Below are 13,138 nucleotides of genomic sequence, written 5' to 3'. Positions count from 1 at the left end.
CCATATTTGCATCTAGCTTTGGCAAAGTACTGGGGCCAGTGCTGATAACCATCATTATCGGACATCGTCAACTGGTCGGATCGCAAATTTTCTTAGTTTCAGAGAGATCTCTTGATGTTCATTGGAACGACGCTTTTTGTTCTTTTGTTTCCCAGATGTAGTCATTGCAGTTGCAATGTACGATTGGAACTTTGCAACCGAATATTCACATTCTGATTTTCGTGTTCCTGATGTCTACGTTGACCAGGATATTGTACGAAATCGAAACATAAAAATTGGTGATTTATCCTTCGAAGAAGTGGAAACATTCAAATATCTTGGAGCAACAGTAACAAGTATAAGTGACACTCGGAAGGTAATTAAACGCAGAATAAAATGTATGGGAAATACCTGTTATTAATCGGTTGAGAAGCTTTTGTCATGTAGTCTGCTGTCAAAAAATCTGAAAATTAGAATTTATAAAACAGTTATATTACCGGTTCTTCTGTATGGTTGTGAAACTTAGACTCTCACTTTGAGAGAGGAACAGAGATTAAGGGTTTTGAGAATAAGGTGCTTAGGAAAATATTTGGAGCTAAGAGGGATGAAGTTACAGGAGAATGAAGAAAGTTACACAACGCAGAACTGCACGCATTGTATTCTTCACCTGACATAATTAGGAACATAAAATCCAGACGTTTGAGATGGACAGGGCATGCAGTACGTATGGGCGAATCCAGAAATGCATATAGAGTGTTAGTTGGGAGATCGGAGGGAAAAATACCTTTGGGGAGGCCGAGACGTAGATGGGAGGATAATATTAAAATGGATATGAGGGAGGTAGGATATGACGATAGAGACTGGATTAATCTTGCACAGGATAGGGAGCAATGACGGGCTTATGTGAGGGCGGCAATGAACCTCCGGTTTCCTTAAAAGCCATTTGTAAGTAAGTACCCATTGAAAAGGTACGTCCAAACACCTTGGAGCAAAAGCAAATAGCAAGTTATCTTGAACTTTCTGAGCGGGGCCAGAGAGGCAGAGGAAAGGAAGCACGTAATGTGGGTGGAGTCAACTGAGATGTTTGCGCATGCTTCGCATCATAATCTCTTGTCAAAAAACATAGAACTATTTCCTTCACTGCGTACCAGTAGTGTTAACATGGAGCAGCAACCACATGGTAGTAATTATGCTGAAATCACACCACCGCGGAAAAAAGTAACGCTGTTATCCACAGCGGAGAAAGAGAAATTATCGCAAATATAATATAAGTGTTGCGAGGAGGAAAAATTAAAAAAAAAAAATTGTTTGCTGGAACCTCTCGATAAGGAATATGAGAGAGCGGGTAAATACTCTGGCAAAAGTATTAGTTCCGTGAAGAGAATTAAGAATAATATTGAATTACAACCGATTGAACCTCATACTACTCCGGGAAATAATAGGTATGTAATGTTTAGAAATTATTGCTATAATAGTTATGTACAATAGTGTGTGTACTGTGAGCGACATAATGAATTACTGTTGTAAGTTATTTTGTTATAGTTCTGCAAAACATACTATTTCATTCCAGAATTAGGACTTGTGTAAAGTTGAAGTGGACGACTTCGATCAACATGTCATTCGGGATACAATCGAAGAATTCTATCTTGTTCAGAAAGTAGTACCTACGATTAAGAAGATAATTCCGAATGGATGATGCCATTGACGAAATAATAAATGATTTTGGATCAATCGATGAAGACGATGACGATGATGGCAGCAATGATAGGGATATGGATTGTGTATAATTGTAAATTAATGTAAATTCAAATAATAAGCCTGTAAAATATTGTTATAGCCGTAGGTGTAAGTAATGTAGGCCTAGATAATGTATAGAAATAGCTGTAGTAACGCCGCCATTGCCGGTCCCCAGCTCGGATGAGAGAGGAGGAGTGTACACACGATTATATTTAAATACTTACTCATTACAGGTTAATTAAAACCTGCTACGAATCTATATTCTCCTCTCAAAACCAGTGTGTCGTGAGATGATGTCTGTATTGAACCAAGTTCTTTTACAGTAGAGAGCCGTGAAGTGAAAGAATCAACGTTTTCTGAAAAGAGTCATGTTACCCGAGGGAGGGGCATCCTTGCCGTGCCGTTACGTTGATGAGTACATGCCGTACCGAGCAGTTCGAAAGTCAGACTTAGGGGATGTACGGTTCAAGATAACTTGCAAAAATGACACTGGAGAGGAAATTAAGCGCAGAATAAATATGGGAACTCCTGATTATTTTTCGATTGAGAACTTTTTGTCATTCACTCTTTCAGAAAACTGAAAGTTACAATTTATAAAACAGTTACATAACCGATTGCTCATGATATGGTGGTATTTCAATGAAGAAGTTACTCCAGTACTAGCATTAAATATACCTACAAAAAATTATATTCCAATAACAAACAGAACAAAACTGAAACGTTGTAGAGTAAGAACTTGTATTCAGCTCATAAATAGTATATTTAATTTTACAACATATTGAAACAATTTGTACGGAGTCCGTGGGAAAATGTGGGATAACTGTGTTGGAATGTGACTTTTTAAAATCATAATAGTAGTGAAGGTAGAGATAAAAGTGTCACCTTTACATGTAATGAAGGCGCATGGGGACGAAGGAATTAGAACTCCATATCTATGTTACCGCCTAACCTAATGAGGAGAAAGTAAATTTGGGGATTATAATTAGGCAGATAGATTATTAATTAAGATATTATTTCATGATAATAATATTTGACTTGATGTTATTCCACATTAAATTATCTACATATTTCTGAATAAAGTAAGCCCTTTTCCCTTTCTGCGTTGCAAAGTAGTAACATCGTCATCGTCATCATCATCATCATCATCATCATCATCAACTACATGGATTAGCCTAATCAGCTTGTTCCGGCGTTATTTACGACAGGACTCATTTTTCCAACGTCTTCCCACTTTTCTTATTCCTCTGGGTTTATACTGAAAGGTTTTCTTTTTCTAATCGTTTTCAGTTTCATGATCCTTTCCTTTTCCCCAAGTACGCCAACAATATTTTCCTCCACCTTCATACATCGCTTTGCAGTAATTAGTGTTTCGCCTGGCCACCTTACGAGGCTGCGCAGATATAGTTGGGTGGTGGGGTTGTCATCTTTCAGCCTCCCAACTTGCATGTTTTGTATCCAGGCTTTCTTCCCTTAGGAAGATTGCTTTCACTTCAGCTATGAGTTCTGCCTTCCCGTATTCAAAATTTGAATCTAAAGTGAAGATATCTCTTCCACTTCTTCTTCTGGGTTTGTTTATTTTTCTAGATCTTCACCTTCGGTCTGTAAGGCAAGAGCAGCCCTACCAGTAGCTGCACTGCACCAGCATAGACCACCCAAGTACTACCCACGACAAGGTCATGCAATCCCCATTAATAAACATAGGTACATTATAATAACTTTGAAATTACAATATTAAAACTTTCGCTTATGAATATGCTTGTTCAGCTTCGTAACCAACTGTGAAATCTCTGGTTGTAATGTTAACATGGGGCAACTCCAGTATTCCGAGATAAACAAAAGTTAAGGTTACACTTGCAGATTCTTTAATAAATCCAGTTGTGTTATTCTAATTTTTTAACAACATGTTCTTTCCGCTAATACCGTAATTTTCATAATTTAAATAAAAGTATTAAATAACGTAATAATAAACAGCTACAAATAAAGGAAAATTGCAATTCAACATGTACGTGCGTAATAAAATTAGGCCTATGTGTATAATTTAAAATACTGAATCGCGTCACGAAGATGGGGAGGAGACTTTAGACACTTCATCTATCCACTGACCGCCGCAAGAGCCTTACAACTCACTGCAAAGGTTTCATCTGATCGTATTACATATATCATATCATATCATATCATATCATATCATATCATATCATATCATATCATATCATATCATATCATAGCATAGCATATCATATCATACCATATCATATCATATCATATCCTATCATATATCATATCATATCATATATCATATCATATTATATCATATCATATCATATATCATATCATATATCATATCATATCATATCATATCATATCATATCATACCATATCATATCATACCATATCATATCATATCATATCATATCATATCATATCATATCATATCATATCATATCATATCATATATCATATCATATATCATATCATATATCATATCATATCATATCATATCATATCATATCATATCATATCATATCATACCATATCATATCACATCATATCATATATTATATCATATCATATATCATATTATATCATATGTCATATCATATCATATGTCATATATCGTATCATATCATATTATGTCATATATCATACATCATACCATATCATATCATATATCATAGCCTACTATATCATATCATATCTCATATCATATCTCATATCATATATCATATCATATATCATATCATATTTAATATATCATATCATATATCATATCATATCATATATCATATCATATATCATATCATATCATATCATATCATATCTTGTCAAGTCAAGAGCGAATGTCACAGTCGGCAGTTTTGAAATTGAAAAATCTGTTATTAAGGAACTGTTACAACAATCTCGGTTTTACGATGATGTCATAGACGAGTTTGACAACAAAAAGGGAGGATCGTTTTGCAGTTTAAATCAAGATGAATAGGAAATTATTTTCTAAATATTCATTGTATTTAATTACTGCTTCCCTACTTTGAAATATTACTACAGCCATTGATATAAACAATTACTGTACCTTCAGAGAATATGGATTCGGTCACATATATGGATGCGGTTCTCATCTGGATGATTTCTGGATGTTGTGTGGCTGCGTCCTTCATGTACCTTTCTTCTGTTTCGGATCCAGCTAAAAAGTAATAATATTCTGAGTTTAAATCGTCGTTATCACACCGATTGCTAGCCAATGAACAGGATAAATAGCAGAAAAGGGCAAAAATGTAACAAAAAGTACATTTCCTATAAAAATGACTAGTAAACAACAAATGACCGAAAAATGCAAATAAACTCAAAATAAAAATTGGTATAGATTACCTATAAGGGTTCGTATTGAAATTAAACGAGTTAATGTAGTATCCTGCATTGTCTGTGATTAAAAAAATATATATAGGCCTATATAAATTGCCAGCAACTTCCGAGCCCTATTAGGCCTACCGGTATCAATAATCAACTCCCACTATTTTCCCACCTCACTTCTGATATTCCCATCACATCCTCTCTGTTTCTTCTCATTGCTTCCTTCATGTTTCCCAACTTACTTGGTAGCTGTGGTGTCTTCGAATTGCTCGTTGCAGTCGTCGTTCTTCTCTCTTCCTCTCCGTTGCTTTGCGTCATGACATGTCCTTCCCCAGTATCCCCCTCCCGGACATCCGATTGGGGGGATAGTTTACGTCCGGAATTTTTTACCCGGAAAAGACTCATCATGCCATTAATTCAAATTTTCTTGGGATTGGTGAATGCGGCAGCTTCCCATTGCTTTCCTCACACCACTCTCTCTTTCGCATCTTAAAAGATCCCAGAGGACCCCAACGTGAAGGTGAGGAGAGTGGATTTGACTAATCAGGCCCTCCGGACTTCACCGAAATTCAACACGAGGGTTAAATATCAGTTCCATCAGGGTTTTTGACCCGATCAGAGACCGGGAAATCCCAATTAGCCTTTGCCCCCCTTATTAAGTCTAAAGCATTATAAAGGTCACCAATATGAAAATGTTAGCTAAGATCCTTATCGAACATTACACCAAGAAAGTTGGTCTTCAAGGACGATTTAAGATGAAATACTAATTATGTAAAATTAACATTATTACTGAAAAATAAACATAAAGTTCTGCTACATTAATAATAAGATTATTAGAACGACACCATTTTAAATTCACAAATACCATTAATACCTAGATGCGAAATAGGAACAAGATGAAGTTAAACTTCTATCAAGATGTCCCCACCTGTGGATTAACGGTTAGTGCGCCTAGCCGCGAAATCAAATAGCCCGAGTTCGATTCCCTGTCTGGGCAAGTTACCTGGTTGAGGTTTTTCCGGGGTTTTCCCTCAACCCAATATGAGCAAATGGTGGGTAACTTCCTGTGTTGGACCCCGGACTCATTTCATCGGCATTATCACCTTCATCTCGTTCAGACGCTAAATAACCTAATAAGTTGATAAAGCGCCGTAAAATAACCTACTAAAAATTTATAAAGATTAACCAAACTAAACTTTAATATTATTAACTTATGCTGTTATAAGGGATGTTGTGAAACAATACAAAGGAAAAATCGTGAACTGAATATAATTTATTAAAATAATAATAGGATTAGTAGAATTCTGAAAAAAAAGTGTTTTAACTTCAACATTTATATTCGTGTGGAGTGATTTTTACCGTCCTATTAAAGCCCCTTGAGTCTTGGTGTCCGTGAGCGAAAATATGTCTAACAGAGCTCACAGTTAACGTCGACGAGAAATTATGTGTGAAGATTATGTTATACGCTGTGCACTTATTTTTGGACACACACTGAAGAGAGATAGGTCTACACATTGCAAGTCTCCATGATGGTCAGCACAACACACAACTACCGCTCAGGCAATACTTTCCATAGGCTATGCTTTGCAGAATTGTCCAGTGTTATTCATATTGTAAATTTGTGTACGTCACATTGTTTAACATGAACACTGGAATAATCTTACTCCCGCCTTTCTGTATTTGTTGTGCACACCAGGTCGAATTATGTTTCTAATTGTTTGCATACATACCATGAAATGTATTAAAATTGGTGGAGTTCCTAAGTTTTCTCCTCAGAAGTAATCGCTAAATTACTATAATTAGGTTTAAGAGACCATTACTTGCTTTCAGTCATCTAATGATTCATATAGAAAAAGCATAGCTAAGCAACCGAACAGGCGCTACTAAGAGCGAACAGCCCGTCTCAACAAATGAAACAGAAGCACTACGTATTCTCATACGCACTGAGTACTTCTTCTTTTCGAAATTCTTTCATAGAGCGACTCTTGATGGGAGTCCACTTGTATGTAGGCAACAGTTTCGCACGACTTTCCACAAGTGGCATATATACAGCGGTACTTGTTTACTGCACATGCGCAGTGTGTTGTAAGCGAAACTTAAACAATATACGGGAGCTACAAATTTTTTTCCGTTAACTATACAGTACATACTCGTAGATCTGTGATTGATACTTTTGTACGCTGTCTGTAACAGTTGGTTTTGCCTAAATCCCAAAAGACACAAAACCTATACCAAAGAACGTAGTGTTTTATCGTCGTTAAAATCTACATATTTCCTCACATTCGAACATTCAAGCTATCAAAACATCTGTACTAATTTCTAGAATTAAGGAGAATTGCCCGTTCATGACGTTATGAAAATGCAGTCATTTAACTGGAATAATTCTCAAAACAAAAGCCTTATATTTCTGGAGGTAAATAATCTTAAACTCTGTTTCCTGCTAGTGCAAAGCGGACCAGAAATACTGCTGGAGTAATAGTTCATGCTAATTAAGTTATGTGACCTAATAAAGAAGATGAAAGCCGCAAGGTCTTACCTTGTTGGCGAAACGATTAGTTCACTAGCATTATTTCCATTGGGTATCCCATTCCATTGTCTGGTATCCTGTTGCAGCCAGATGTTCGACTGGGTTTGATGCAGACTCCCACTCCATGGCTGCATTTCATTTTTGGCGTCGATGCCTTCCAACTTCATGGGCTCCTGTTGTTCCTAGAAACTTTCATAAATGTGGAATAATGAATTTTAAAGCTTTAATCGAGGATGGAGAATTTTAAGGGCTATAAATGCCGTAATTTGCCTCACTTCAGAATAGAACTAAGTTGGGTGTCCCATGATGTAGATTGAGGGGTTTAAATTAGTCTTATTCCTAAAAGACTGGATTCTACGAAACGTTTAGAGGTCGCTTTCTCTGAAATTTTTCTCTCTCGCAGGTAAATGTCTCTGTAAACCTACAATACTGTAAGAAACTTCGTTAATCGATTAAGTGAATTACATGTAGATTCCTGAAATTGTTTCGAAAGTTCTGAACACTTGTAAAGGCATCCAAAAATTTTCGGAACGCTTGAAATTTAATTTAACACAGCTAGTGATAACTGGCGTAGATGGAATAGGGAAAGGGACTCGTGTGCTGGAGATGATTACATTCCCGCTGACAGATTATCATGTGCATATTTTTTTTCTTTCCACGATCTCGGAGGCAGTGGCGAAAATGCAGTACACACAGTGCAGCTTTCCGCATTCGAACGTGGAAAGTTAGAATGAATGCACTTTTTCTTTTCTTTCCGGCAACTTGTGTGTTATTTAACGAGGTCACTAGCCTTGGCTGAATTGGTAGAATGGAGGTGATATTAAGGCAAAATGAATCCATGATAAGCTACGGGATTATGTGATCCAAACAAGTGATCAGACCAAGTGGGATAAAAGGAGTTAAGGAATTCAATGTATTTTAATTTCTGTCAATGTTGTGACCGTTTCGACAATAGGAGCCCCAAATAAGAAAGATGAGTTCGTGTCAATTTAGCCGTTACTCGAGGAATCTGTGATCAGTTCCTGGCCACCTGTAAGACCTCTGATATTGCGAGTTCGTAACATGGATAAAAAATTACAAACATTTCGAAGCAATTGTTCATTCGTACAATATATTCTTGTTGAATGAGAGATAAATGAAGATTTTTGTAATTGTTTCTTGAATTTATATTAGATTTAATAATAACTACAAACATATTGTAAGACATTATGTCAGTGTTTCTGAAATTGTTTCCATTGCGGATCACTTTTAATTAATATTCAACATAGGCAATTTTTATTTAGCATTTTATTATTATTATTATTATTATTATTATTATTATTATTATCACCACACATTGTTCTGTATGGTTGTGAAACTTGGACTCTCACTTTGAGAGAGGAGCAGAGATTAAGGATGTTTGAGAATAAGGTTCTTAGGAAAATATCTGGAGCTAAGAGGGATGAAGTAACAGAAGAATGGAGGAAGTTACACAATGCAGAACTGCACGCATTGTATTCTTCACCTGACATAATTAGAAACATTTAATCCAGACGTTTGAGCTGGGCAGGGCATGTAGCACGTATGGGAGAATGCAGAAATGCATACAGAGTGTTAGTTGGGAGACCGGAGAGAAAAAGACGTTTGGAGGGGCGAGACGTAGATGGGAGAATAATATTAAAATGGATTTGAGGGAGGTGAGATTTGATGATAGAGACTGGATTAATCTTGCATAGAATAGGGACCGAGGTCGGGCTTATGTGAGGGCGGCAATGAACCTGCGGGTTCCTCAAAAGCCATTTGTAAGTATTGTTATTATTCCTATTTTTTAACATTGTTGTTCTAGATTATTATTATTATTATTATTATTATTATTATCATTATTATTATTATTATTATTATTATTATTATTATTATATTTTTGTTATTATTTTTTTCATTCTATTCAGGAAACAATCATGTTGCAATAAAGATTACAATTATTACAATCAGGAAACTACAAAAATACATGTTAAATACAAAAGACATATAAATACATTAAAAGAGCTATTAGATCATCAAAAAAATGATCGTGCCAAATATAAAAAAACAGATATATACATTAAAGAATTTATCACTTATATGAGCAAATGCTGATGGTCGGGAGTTCAAAACCGCACTATAGATAACAAGAAAGAAGAAAACAAAATAAAAAATTAATATAAGCAATAGGCTAAAGTAGCAGATATTACAAAAACAACAGCCTATAATTATGATATGAAGCAATCACAATTGAAAAAGTTTATAGCCAATATTCACAAGTATATAAGACTAATAAAGGAGTATCTTCTGCGTACTTCTGGAGAAAGAAACAAGGAAGAATGTAGTAAAGTGCTTTATGTGGAATGTAGCATTTTATGGGGCAGAAACATGGACATTACGACGAAGTGAAGAGAAGCGAATAGAAGCATTTTAAATGTGTATATGGAGAAGAATGCAACGTGTGAAATGGATAGACAGAATAAAAAACGAAGTTGTGTTGGAAAGAGTGGAAGAAGAAAGAATGCTGCTGAAACTGATCAGAAAAGAGGAAAAGGAATTGGCTGGCTCACTGGTTGGGAAGAAACTGCCTACTGAAGGATGCACTGGAAGGAATGGTGAACGGGAGAAGAGTTCGGAGCAGAAAAAGATATCAGATGATGGACGACATTAAGATATATGGATAATATGCGGAGACAAAGAGGAAGGTAGAAAATAGGAAAGAATGGAGAATGCTGGGTTTGCAGTGAAAGACCTGCCCTTGGGCAGAACACTATGAATGAGTGAATAAAACAAATATTTAGCAACTAATTATCAAACCCTATGTTAAGTTCCCTTAATAATTTATTTAATTTTAATCGTGCCCTGCGCATGAGTAGGCAGTTGAGAATCGATTCTGAACCATGCTGGAACAAACTTTGTAAAGTAAATTGCATAATAAAGATATGATCATTCGGTCCAGGCTGCATGCGATTTTGCACAAGAAGAAATCCTTCAACATGTTTCTGAATTGAACTTAACTTATATCTAAATAATAAAATACTACAATTTTAGTCCATGAAGCATACATTTGATGCAAGAATAATTCCTTTAAGGGGACACTCAACTATATTTTGGAACTTTTTTCCTATTTGACCAATCTTTTTCAAATTTGGAGAAAAAGTTTAATATACACATGGAAAGTAACATGCAAAATCTCAGCTCATTAGATCAAATACTTAAAAAAAAATATATTTCAATTTTTAATCAATCATTAATTGAAATATCACTTTTAATTATCATTTTTTATTTTTTGGCTTTGTACATTTGACTGTGACTTCTCAATGAATAGGGTAAGAAATGTGCTTATTGATTTAGTTCTGTCACGTAAATTAGTGTAGAAATTTAATTTTTAATTTATATGACACTTTTTCTCCAAATTTTAAGTTGAGTGTCCCCTTAACATGTTTCTAAATCAGTCGTGCATATTATCCAAACTAATTTCAATAGAGTGCATTGTGTAACTTACGAAGACTATTTTCTGTGTTGACCCAATTGTGCATCATTGTTTACGTTGTGAACAAGAACAAATAAACTTTAACGTGTAACATAAATATTATTTTATGAAACACAGCGGGAAAATGTTGGTAAATGATGACCACAGAAACGGCATTTCGTGACACTTTGTTTTCGTAACTACTAGGGCAACCTAAAAAATGAAAATGAACAGCTTAGGTAGTAGGTCCACGGTAAAATACTGATTGTTACTTAATTTGTATTTTATTTTTTGGTCAAGGGGAAATACTCGTCCTTCACAACCCTCGCAAGAATACGGTTATTATTATTATTATTATTATTATTATTATTATTATTATTATTATTATTATTATTATTATTAGTATTACATTGAAATTCAGTAAAAATTAGTATTTCATATGGAACAAATAGAAATTAAGCATTATGTTACCGCAGCTCATCCAAAGGTGTAATTTTGTAATAAAATATGTGTATCTTATCCAATAATTAATATAGGCAATACCACCTGTGAGGAAATGGATCAAAATCATCTTCAACACTGCCCAGCCACTATCAACTTAGCGTCCTCGAGTGAAAAATACTGGAGAGAGAAAGAATAATGATTTCATTGTCAGAAATTTAGCATTAGTAAACAGCAACAACAACAAATACACCCATTAATACATTTCTCACTTTCATTTGAACATGAATTAACACAACGCAAAGCAAGTAAGTCTCATGTATGGTATGGGAGAATTTCGAAGTTTTTTATTGTTAGAATTATTATTATTATTATTATTATTATTATTATTATTATTATTATTATTATTATTATTATTATTATTATTATGTTGTAGGCGTTTGACAATAAAGTCATTTGACCTCTTGCACTCCAATATTTTTCAAAGATATTATCATGACTAGCCACTGAATCACAGATTTTGAGGTGTTCCGAATCCATTTCTTCGTTTGAGTTGCACAATGGGCAGTTAGGGGACTGATATATTCCAATTCTATGCAGGTGTTTGGCCAAACAATCATGGCCTGTTGCCAATCTAAATGCAGCTGCAGACGATTTTCGTATTATTATTATTATTATTATTATTATTATTATTATTATTATTATTATTATTATTATTATTTTATTTTTATTTTTACACATTTTTCTGTATGGTTGTGAAACTTGGACTCTCACTTTGAGAGAGGAACAGATATTAAGGGTGTTTGAGAATAAAGTGCTTAGGAAAATATTTGGTTCTAAAAGGGATGAGGTTACAGGAGAATGGAGCAAGTTACACAATGCAGAACTGGATGCGTTGTACTCTTCACCTGATATAACTAGGAACATTAAATCCAGACGTTTGAGATGGGCAGGGCATGTAGCACGTATGGGCGAATAAAGTTATAGAGTGTTAGTTGGGAGGCCGGAGGGAAAAAGACCTTTGGGGAGGCAAAGACGTAGATGAGAGGATAATATTAAAATGGATTTGAAGAAGGTGAGATATGATGATAGAGACTGGATTAACCTTGCACAGAATAGGGACCGATGGCGGGCTTATGTGAGGGCGGCAATGAACCTCCGGGTTCCTTAAAAGCCATTTGTAAGTAAGTATTATTACACACTTTTTGAAGTGGGTGTAGCTGTAGATTGAAACTATGTTAATAATGCACATACATTGTCAAAACTTCCATTTCAGTTTAGTTTAAAGTGCACATTCGCACTTTCATAAGATCTTTAAAAGAATAAAAAAAAGAAAGAAAATAATCCTTACGATACAAATGTTAATATATATTTTAATGGTATTTAATAAATAACCCAAGTAATGTTATAAGATCTACAACTTAATTGTTCTGTTTGGTGGGATGAATATGTTCTTTTTGAAAGGATACAAATTTTTTGTATAATCATTTGGTTTTAGGGCGGGAAGGTGTAGCCTCATTCCTTCTTCTTCATTTAGCCTATTTCTGTAATTTGTTTTCATGATAAATATGCAGAAAATCCAGATATGGAACTCATAAGTATTATATTCCTTTTTAAATCTTCAATAGTATTAATGA

This window comes from Periplaneta americana, unplaced genomic scaffold, assembly GCF_040183065.1.
Source record: "Periplaneta americana isolate PAMFEO1 unplaced genomic scaffold, P.americana_PAMFEO1_priV1 scaffold_22, whole genome shotgun sequence".
Lineage (NCBI taxonomy): Eukaryota > Metazoa > Arthropoda > Insecta > Blattodea > Blattidae > Periplaneta > Periplaneta americana.
The sequence above is the reverse complement of the archived record's forward strand: the minus strand, read 5'-3'. Positions refer to the sequence as shown.